Below are 9,275 nucleotides of genomic sequence, written 5' to 3'. Positions count from 1 at the left end.
TTTGACCCATAATTATATCCATATGCGACCTTTGACATCATAATAATTTCCATATGCGAAAACCGGCGTGCGTGAAATCCGGCCGTCAAACCGGATGACAAATGATGTTTTTGTAAGTGACCGAGGATGACAGGTGATAAATTAAGTATTGTTTTTCAAGATATTATGGTCCATTCGCACATCCGGACTCACGTGTGCGGACATGTCCGTGGTATCAGGTTGCTGTGTGTCATGCTCGCGCTCTCTCTCTCTCTCTCGCTCTCTCTCTATGGGAGAAAAACAAGGACGTGTTGATGAACAATAAACAGAATAAACAATTCTAACAGATTGCGACATCGTATCACAATATGTGTGTGTGTGTGTACTCCTACAATATAATACTGAATAAAAAGTTTCTCAGCATATGAATGAATTGAAAATAAATCAATAAAAAATATAAATTGCTTTACATTTTTCAGGGAGAGAAAGTCTTCCTCGTGCAAGCATCGCGATTCTTAAAATGAAATGAATACTGAAATTGTGTGGTTTAAAATGAAAGAAGAAATCTTTCTTTGAGATCGTCTCTTTCCCCCTCACCATCTCACTCCCCCTCCGCCTGTGTGATCATGGCTGTGTGTGTGTGTGTGTGTGTTTGTGTGTGTGTGTGTGTGTCGCGTCCCACTGCTCCTGTCATTTCGGCCCGCTGCGACTTTTGAAAGGGGAGGGGTGCGACACTGAAAACGGATCTGCTTGAAAGACAAAAAGTTACCCCCTCTATTTTTTAGATGTTTATCTGAGAGACAGGTCTTTTCGATGAAAAAATATTGTCTTCTGTCACGGTTGTAATGAGGGCATTCCTAAACTATTTTCACATATGGTACAGAGTTCAAAAGGCCACGAAAAACACATTAACGTGTTTTCACATATGGTACAGAGACAAGAGCAAATATTTCTCATTAGTCATGGATCTATATTTCTCTGATAGTTTCTCTGTCGTTAGTTAAAACGATAACAAATTTTGAGACTTTTATATGCGATTAAGTATCACTGTTGGTGTTACAAATCAGGATGGGCCGTGTTTTCACATCCGCAGTGTGAGGAGATATACCATAGAGCTTGGATGCCCTCTGGTGGTTATTTATAAAATTACAACCTTCGTGAGAATTGCCAATTTTAATATCGAATAATATACTTGAAGCATTCAATATTAAAACAAATATTCATTATTCTCGTTACCTTTAATACGTTATTTTTATCCTTAAAATCTAAACATTTATCAAGTCAATATTTATCAGAGATATTTATGGCTATACCTTAAGGCGGGGTCTCCATGGTGTGATAAAACTTCTACTACCCACCTGGGTTTTAAAATGTGTAAAATCTTTGTTTATATAATTTCCTGTTCGTGGCTTTGAAGACTCATTCTTTTGTTCCTGCAATCAATATGGACCGCCATGGTGAGTGGAAATATATACAACAGCACTACTCTGTTTTTAAAGTCTGAGTAAATAGGTGATGAGTCGTTTTTCAACCGCTCTCAATTGATATAAAGTATTTCAATAGTTTTAAACTACTAGTTTTTTAATATCTTGTAGGTAGCACGGAAAGAAATGCTTTTAGCCAAATTGATAAGTGTAAGTCTCTATCTCTTATCTTATGTTTATACGCAGATTATTTTACAGCAGAAAATGATTTTATTTGTTTTTATTTAGTAGTGACTGCCCAGCTGCTTGATGTACAAGACGGTAAAATAATTGTTTTTATAATTAAAAAATTAAACTTTTTGTTGGGATTCGTTCTTCCTTTGTCTTGCACGGATAGTCCAGGCGTTAACGCTGAGCTACTTGTTGGCTGTAGTATGTTTGCTTAGTAATGCTATGCATCCATTGATCGTTTTAAATATCTACATCAGACAAATGATCTTGTCTTTATTTCTAGCGGATGTACAGCTGATTGACGGGGAAGTTTCACAAAATGGTACAAATATTCATCTTATACTTTAAAATTAAACTTCTCTTGGCTTTGTTTGTGTGCGTGGGTCATCCACGTGGAGAGGTGCATGTTTTTGGTTGCTAAGCTACAGCTAAATACTGTTCCACTGTTTCAAATAATTACAGCTGAAAATGCTTTTTATTATTATTATTTGTAGTGACCGCGCAGCTGGCTGATGAACAAGACGGTAAAGTAATCGTTTTTATCATTTGAAAAACTAAACTTTTCTTAGGGTTTGTATGCAGGGCGGCGGCGTTAACGCAGAGCCACGTGATAGATGTAATATGCATTCTTAGTAATGCTATGTATCCGTTGATAATTTTTAAATATCTACATCAGACAAATGATCTTGTTTTTATTTCTAGCGGATATGCAGCTGATCTATGAAAAGGGTTCCCAAAATGGTAAAGTAAACGTTTTATACTTTTAAAAAGTAAAACTTCTCTTTTTTTTCTTATCTCATTTTGAGCGTGGGGTGTCCTCGTGGAGAGGCGTGTGTTTTTGGTTGCTAAGCTATAGCTAAATACTGTTCCACTGCTTCAAATAATTACAGCAGAAAATGATTGTCTAAAATTTTCTAGACCTGCTCCAGTTAATAACGCAACCAAATTTTATTGATGTCACACATGAATCCGATGAACAGGCGGGTCCCAGCACCACTAACAATACCCGAAATCCAGCACACAGCCCCTTGAGAAAAAAAAGAGCGATCGCCCAGGTCATTCCGGCACCAAGAGAAGATTCAAACAACAGTACATTTTTAATATTGTTTTTTCTTCAATAGATAGTTATTTTTATTTAACATAAGCTAACTGGATAACTTTATATTATTTTTTAATACATATGCTTTAGCTGGTAAAGCAACTTTTTTGCCATCTTGTCGCGCAGTCTTGATATGTTTATTACATTTTTTATTTATTTATTTATTTATTTATATTTATTTTTAAAAATACTGCTCTATTTTGACCGATCTATTTTGGTAAAGCTACTTTGTCGCCATCTTTTGGCTCAGTCTTGCTATTGCAATTTTTGTTGGTATATAGATCTTCAAAATGGTTATAATAAACTTAATAATACGTTTTTAACTATTTTTTTCATTTATTTCTCAATTTCGTTATTGATATATTTAATTTTTACATAAACTAATTAGATCACTTTATGTTTTTATTTAGGACACATGCTTAGTACACAAACTTATCCTTAAGTTACTTTGTCTTGCCATTGCAATTTTATTTTTATTTTTTAAAATTATTTGTTCTGATTTATCTAGCAATAATCTCATTAGCTAATTTCCCCTTTACTATTTTCTAGATTCCAATTTAGATTTACTAATTATTTCATATTCATGTAGTTTTTAAAGTCTTGACAATGTTTAATAGTCATGTGGTTTTTAAAGTCTTGACAATGTTTAACCCCTGTTTATTCTATTCAGATAGATCATCAGAGCCTGACCGAAACGATGATACCGAACCTGAGATAATTCAAGGTATGCTTTTCATATTTATTTTTAGATTATAATTTTTCATACTTTTATTATTTAACAAAGAAAATCTTTAAAGCAGTGATAGATAATATTATATTCAAACAGTTATTTTAAAAATGAATAGATTTGTTGTGATTTTCATATACTAATTATTTAAATTACTATTCTTTTCAGACAGATCGTCCCGCATTGCGGAATATGCTGCTAACTGGACCGATACACAAATAAATGACTGGGAAAGAGCCAGTTGGAGAAGTGATCACAGTGGCAATTCGTCGCAGAGGGGTCTGCATACACCATCAGCTGGTGACGATGCGTCCGAGGAGGAAACTGAATCACAGCCAGAGCAGAGCAATAGTGTAGATGAAAGAATTGTCTCTTTGCTCCACAAGTTGGTTGACAGGCAGGATTCTCTATTCAGCGAACTGCTTAACAGGCAGACGGATTTCTTTACTGACTTTAATAACCGCATGGATGCCAGGTTTCATGAGCTTCAAGGTAATTTACAGCAAGCAATAGAGATTCGTCTGCGTGACTTGCAAACACAAATGATTGAAAATTTCACATCAGTTCACGAAGCTTTACAAACACAACTGAGAGAGAGAACACTGATTGTTAATCTGCTGTGTGCGATTAATGGTTGTCTACAACATCGATAGATAATGCTTTTATAACCAATATCATTTTTGGTCTGATGACACGAATGCTATATATCTTTGATTGTTTCCAAATACTTTGTCATTTCTACTATATTTGCACGAGTTTGTATTCCAAATATTCTGTAATCATTCTATATCAGATGTAAGTTACACCTGTGTGCTTTTACGCTTTTGAATGCTTTTTTATTTTTGTAATTTCTTCTATATATGCATGTGTTTGTATTCCAAATATTCTGTAATCATTCTATATCAGATGTAAGTTACACCTGTGTGCTTTTACGCTTTTGAATGCTTTTTTATTTTTGTAATTTCTTCTATATATGCATGTGTTTGTATTCCAAATATTCTGTAATCATTCTATATCTGATGTAATTTACAACTCTGATTGTATCGTTACAGCATTGTGAATACTTCTGTTGTCATGAAGACATTTTGTTTGTAGTTTTTTTATATGCATGCATTTTGATTTGTAGTCTTGTTGTATGAAGCGACCATTTTGTATTAGGCAGCCATCTTGTTTGTAGACTTTTTTGTATGCATCCATTTTGATTTGTAGTCTTGCTGTATGAAGCGGCCATTTTGTATTAGGCCGCCATCTTGTTTGTAGTCTTTTTTTGTATGCATCCATTTTGATTTGTAGTCTTGCTGTATGAAGCGGCCATTTTGTATTAGGCCGCCATCTTGTTTGTAGTCTTTTTTTGTATGCATCCATTTTGATTTGTAGTCTTGCTGTATGAAGCGGCCATTTTTTATTAGGCAGCCATCTTGTTTGTAGTCTTGTTCTATGATGTGGCCATTTTTTTATGTAGTCTTTATGTATGCTGCCATTTTTGATTTCTAGTCTTGCTGTATGAGTAGGCCATTTTGATTTGTATTCCCCATAGGGTCACTGTCTTTTTGACAACAGCACTACTCTGTTTTTAAAGTCTGAGTAAATAGGTGATGAGTCGTTTTTCAACCGCTCTCAATTGATATAAAGTATTTCAATAGTTTTAAACTACTAGTTTTTTAATATCTTGTAGGTAGCACGGAAAGAAATGCTTTTAGCCAAATTGATAAGTGTAAGTCTCTATCTCTTATCTTATGTTTATACGCAGATTATTTTACAGCAGAAAATGATTTTATTTGTTTTTATTTAGTAGTGACTGCCCAGCTGCTTGATGTACAAGACGGTAAAATAATTGTTTTTATAATTAAAAAATTAAACTTTTTGTTGGGATTCGTTCTTCCTTTGTCTTGCACGGATAGTCCAGGCGTTAACGCTGAGCTACTTGTTGGCTGTAGTATGTTTGCTTAGTAATGCTATGCATCCATTGATCGTTTTAAATATCTACATCAGACAAATGATCTTGTCTTTATTTCTAGCGGATGTACAGCTGATTGACGGGGAAGTTTCACAAAATGGTACAAATATTCATCTTATACTTTAAAATTAAACTTCTCTTGGCTTTGTTTGTGTGCGTGGGTCATCCACGTGGAGAGGTGCATGTTTTTGGTTGCTAAGCTACAGCTAAATACTGTTCCACTGTTTCAAATAATTACAGCTGAAAATGCTTTTTATTATTATTATTTGTAGTGACCGCGCAGCTGGCTGATGAACAAGACGGTAAAGTAATCGTTTTTATCATTTGAAAAACTAAACTTTTCTTAGGGTTTGTATGCAGGGCGGCGGCGTTAACGCAGAGCCACGTGATAGATGTAATATGCATTCTTAGTAATGCTATGTATCCGTTGATAATTTTTAAATATCTACATCAGACAAATGATCTTGTTTTTATTTCTAGCGGATATGCAGCTGATCTATGAAAAGGGTTCCCAAAATGGTAAAGTAAACGTTTTATACTTTTAAAAAGTAAAACTTCTCTTTTTTTTCTTATCTCATTTTGAGCGTGGGGTGTCCTCGTGGAGAGGCGTGTGTTTTTGGTTGCTAAGCTATAGCTAAATACTGTTCCACTGCTTCAAATAATTACAGCAGAAAATGATTGTCTAAAATTTTCTAGACCTGCTCCAGTTAATAACGCAACCAAATTTTATTGATGTCACACATGAATCCGATGAACAGGCGGGTCCCAGCACCACTAACAATCCAGCACATCCAGCACACAGCCCCTTGAGAAAAAAAAGAGCGATCGCCCAGGTCATTCCGGCACCAACAAACAACAGAAACAACAGTACATTTTTAATATTGTTTTTTCTTCAATAGATAGTTATTTTTATTTAACATAAGCTAACTGGATAACTTTATATTATTTTTTAATACATATGCTTTAGCTGGTAAAGCAACTTTTTTGCCATCTTGTCGCGCAGTCTTGATATGTTTATTACATTTTTTATTTATTTATTTATTTATTTATATTTATTTTTAATAAGACTGCTCTATTTTGACCGATCTATTTTGGTAAAGCTACTTTGTCGCCATCTTTTGGCTCAGTCTTGCTATTGCAATTTTTGTTCTGATTTATCTAGCAATAATCTCATTAGCTAATTTCCCCTTTACTATTTTCTAGATTCCAATTTAGATTTACTAATTATTTCATATTCATGTAGTTTTTAAAGTCTTGACAATGTTTAATAGTCATGTGGTTTTTAAAGTCTTGACAATGTTTAACCCCTGTTTATTCTATTCAGATAGATCATCAGAGCCTGACCGAAACGATGATACCGAACCTGAGATAATTCAAGGTATGCTTTTCATATTTATTTTTAGATTATAATTTTTCATACTTTTATTATTTAACCAAGAAAATCTTTAAAGCAGTGATAGATAATATTATATTCAAACAGTTATTTAAAAAATGAATAGATTTGTCGTGATTTTCATATACTAATTATTTAAATTACTATTCTTTTCAGACAGATCGTCCCGCATTGCGGAATATGCTGCTAACTGGACCGATACACAAATAAATGACTGGGAAAGAGCCAGTTGGAGAAGTGATCACAGTGGCAATTCGTCGCAGAGGGGTCTGCATACACCATCAGCTGGTGACGATGCGTCCGAGGAGGAAACTGAATCACAGCCAGAGCAGAACAATAGTGTAGACAAGAGAATTGACTCTTTGCTCCATGAGCTGGTTGACAGGCAAGATTCTCTATTCGGCGAACTGCTTAACAGACAAACGGATTTCTTTACTGACTTTAATAACCGCATGAATGTCAGGTTTCATGAGCTTCAAGGTCATTTACATCAAGCAATAGAGATTCGTCTGCGTGACTTGCAAACACAAATGATTGAAACTTTCACATCAGTTCGCGAAGCTTTACAAACACAACTGAGAGAGAGAACACTGATTGTTAATCTGCTGTGTGCGATTAATGGTTGTCTACAACATCGATAGATAATGCTTTTATAACCAACATCATTTGGTCTGGTGACATTCGAATGCTATATATCTTTGATTGTTTCCAAATACTTTGTAATTTCTTCTATATTTGCATTTGTTTCTATCCGAGTAATCTATAATCAATCTACATCTGATGTAATTTACAACTCTGATTGTATCGTTACAGCATTGTGAATACTTCTGTTGTCATTGTTTTGTATTAGGCAGCCATCTTGTTTGTAGTCTTTTTTTGTATGCATCCATTTTGAGTTGTAGTCTTGTATGAAGTGGCCATTTTGTATTAGGCAGCCATCTTGTTTGTAGTCTTTTTTTGTATGCATCCATTTTGATTTGTAGTCTTGCTGTATGAAGCAGACATTTTGTATTATGCAGCCATCTTGTTTGTAGTCTTTTTGCTAACTGGACCGATACACAAATAAATGACTGGGAAAGAGCCAGTTGGAGAAGTGATCACAGTGGCAATTCGTCGCAGAGGGGTCTGCATACACCATCAGCTGGTGACGATGCGTCCGAGGAGGACATTGAATCACAGCCAGAGCAGAACAATAGTGTAGATGAAAGAATCGTCTCTTTGCTCCACGAGCTGTTTGATAGGCAAGATTCTCTATTCGGTGAACTGCATAACAGACAAACTGCCTTTAATAATCGCATGGATGCCAGGTTTCATAAGCTTCAAGGTAATTTACATCAAGCAATAGAGATTCGTCTGCGTGACTTGCAAACACAAATGATTGAAAATTTCACATCAGTTCACGAAGCTTTACAAACACAACTGAGAGAGAGAACACTGATTGTTAATCTGCTGTGTGCGATTAATGGTTGTCTACAACATCGATAGATAATGCTTTTATAACCAACATCATTTGGTCTGGTGACATTCGAATGCTATATATCTTTGATTGTTTCCAAATACTTTGTAATTTCTTCTATATTTGCATTTGTTTCTATCCGAGTAATCTATAATCAATCTACATCTCATGTAATTTACAACTCTGATCGTATCGTTACAGCATTGTGTATACTTCTGTTGTCATTGTTTTGTATTAGGCAGCCATCTTGTTTGTAGTCTTTTTTTGTATGCATCCATTTTGAGTTGTAGTCTTGTATGAAGTGGCCATTTTGTATTAGGCAGCCATCTTGTTTGTAGTCTTTTTTTGTATGCGTCCATTTTGATTTGTAGTCTTGCTGTATGAGGCGGCCATTTTGTATTAGGCAGCCATCTTGTTTGTAGTCTTTTTTTGTATGCGTCCATTTTGATTTGTAGTCTTGCTGTATGAGGCGGCCATTTTGTATTAGGCAGCCATCTTGTTTGTAGTCTTTTTTTGTATGCGTCCATTTTGATTTGTAGTCTTGCTGTATGAGGCGGCCATTTTGTATTAGGCAGCCATCTTGTTTGTAGTCTTTTTTTGTATGCGTCCATTTTGATTTGTAGTCTTGCTGTATGAGGCGGCCATTTTGTATTAGGCAGCCATCTTGTTTGTAGTCTTTTTTTGTATGCATCCATTTTGATTTGTAGTCTTGCTGTATGAAGCGGCCATTTTTTATTAGGCAGCCATCTTGTTTGTAGTCTTGTTCTATGATGTGGCCATTTTTTTATGTAGTCTTTATGTATGCTGCCATTTTTGATTTCTAGTCTTGCTGTATGAGTAGGCCATTTTGATTTGTATTCCCCATAGGGTCACTGTCTTTTTGCAAATATTATAGCTGTTGTAACTATAAATATATATATATATATATATATATATATAAAATATCTCTGTGTGTATTAGTGAAAGTCAATTTTGTGTAGGCACAAGCTATTGAACAGTTAACTGAACC

At 34.8% G+C, this 9,275-nt stretch overlaps 2 long non-coding RNA genes across 2 annotated transcripts; both read left to right on the top strand.

Moving 5' to 3' along the window:
• The first annotated feature begins 1,572 nt into the window (after nucleotides 1–1,572).
• LOC107658371 (uncharacterized) lies at nucleotides 1,573–2,028 on the top strand. Its single transcript, XR_001630782.1, has 3 exons — nucleotides 1,573–1,613; nucleotides 1,692–1,724; nucleotides 1,918–2,028. It is a non-coding gene; the product is annotated as an uncharacterized LOC107658371 (long non-coding RNA).
• Nucleotides 2,029–5,112: 3,084 nt separating this feature from the next.
• On the top strand, nucleotides 5,113–5,589 carry LOC107658370 (uncharacterized). Its single transcript, XR_001630781.1, has 3 exons — nucleotides 5,113–5,174; nucleotides 5,253–5,285; nucleotides 5,479–5,589. It is a non-coding gene; the product is annotated as an uncharacterized LOC107658370 (long non-coding RNA).
• Nucleotides 5,590–9,275: the final 3,686 nt, after the last annotated feature.

The sequence above is a fragment of the Sinocyclocheilus anshuiensis genome, unplaced genomic scaffold (assembly GCF_001515605.1).
Source record: "Sinocyclocheilus anshuiensis isolate Anshui unplaced genomic scaffold, SAMN03320099.WGS_v1.1 scaffold791, whole genome shotgun sequence".
Classification (NCBI taxonomy): Eukaryota; Metazoa; Chordata; class Actinopteri; order Cypriniformes; family Cyprinidae; genus Sinocyclocheilus; species Sinocyclocheilus anshuiensis.
This window is presented reverse-complemented; position numbering and strand designations above follow the sequence as displayed.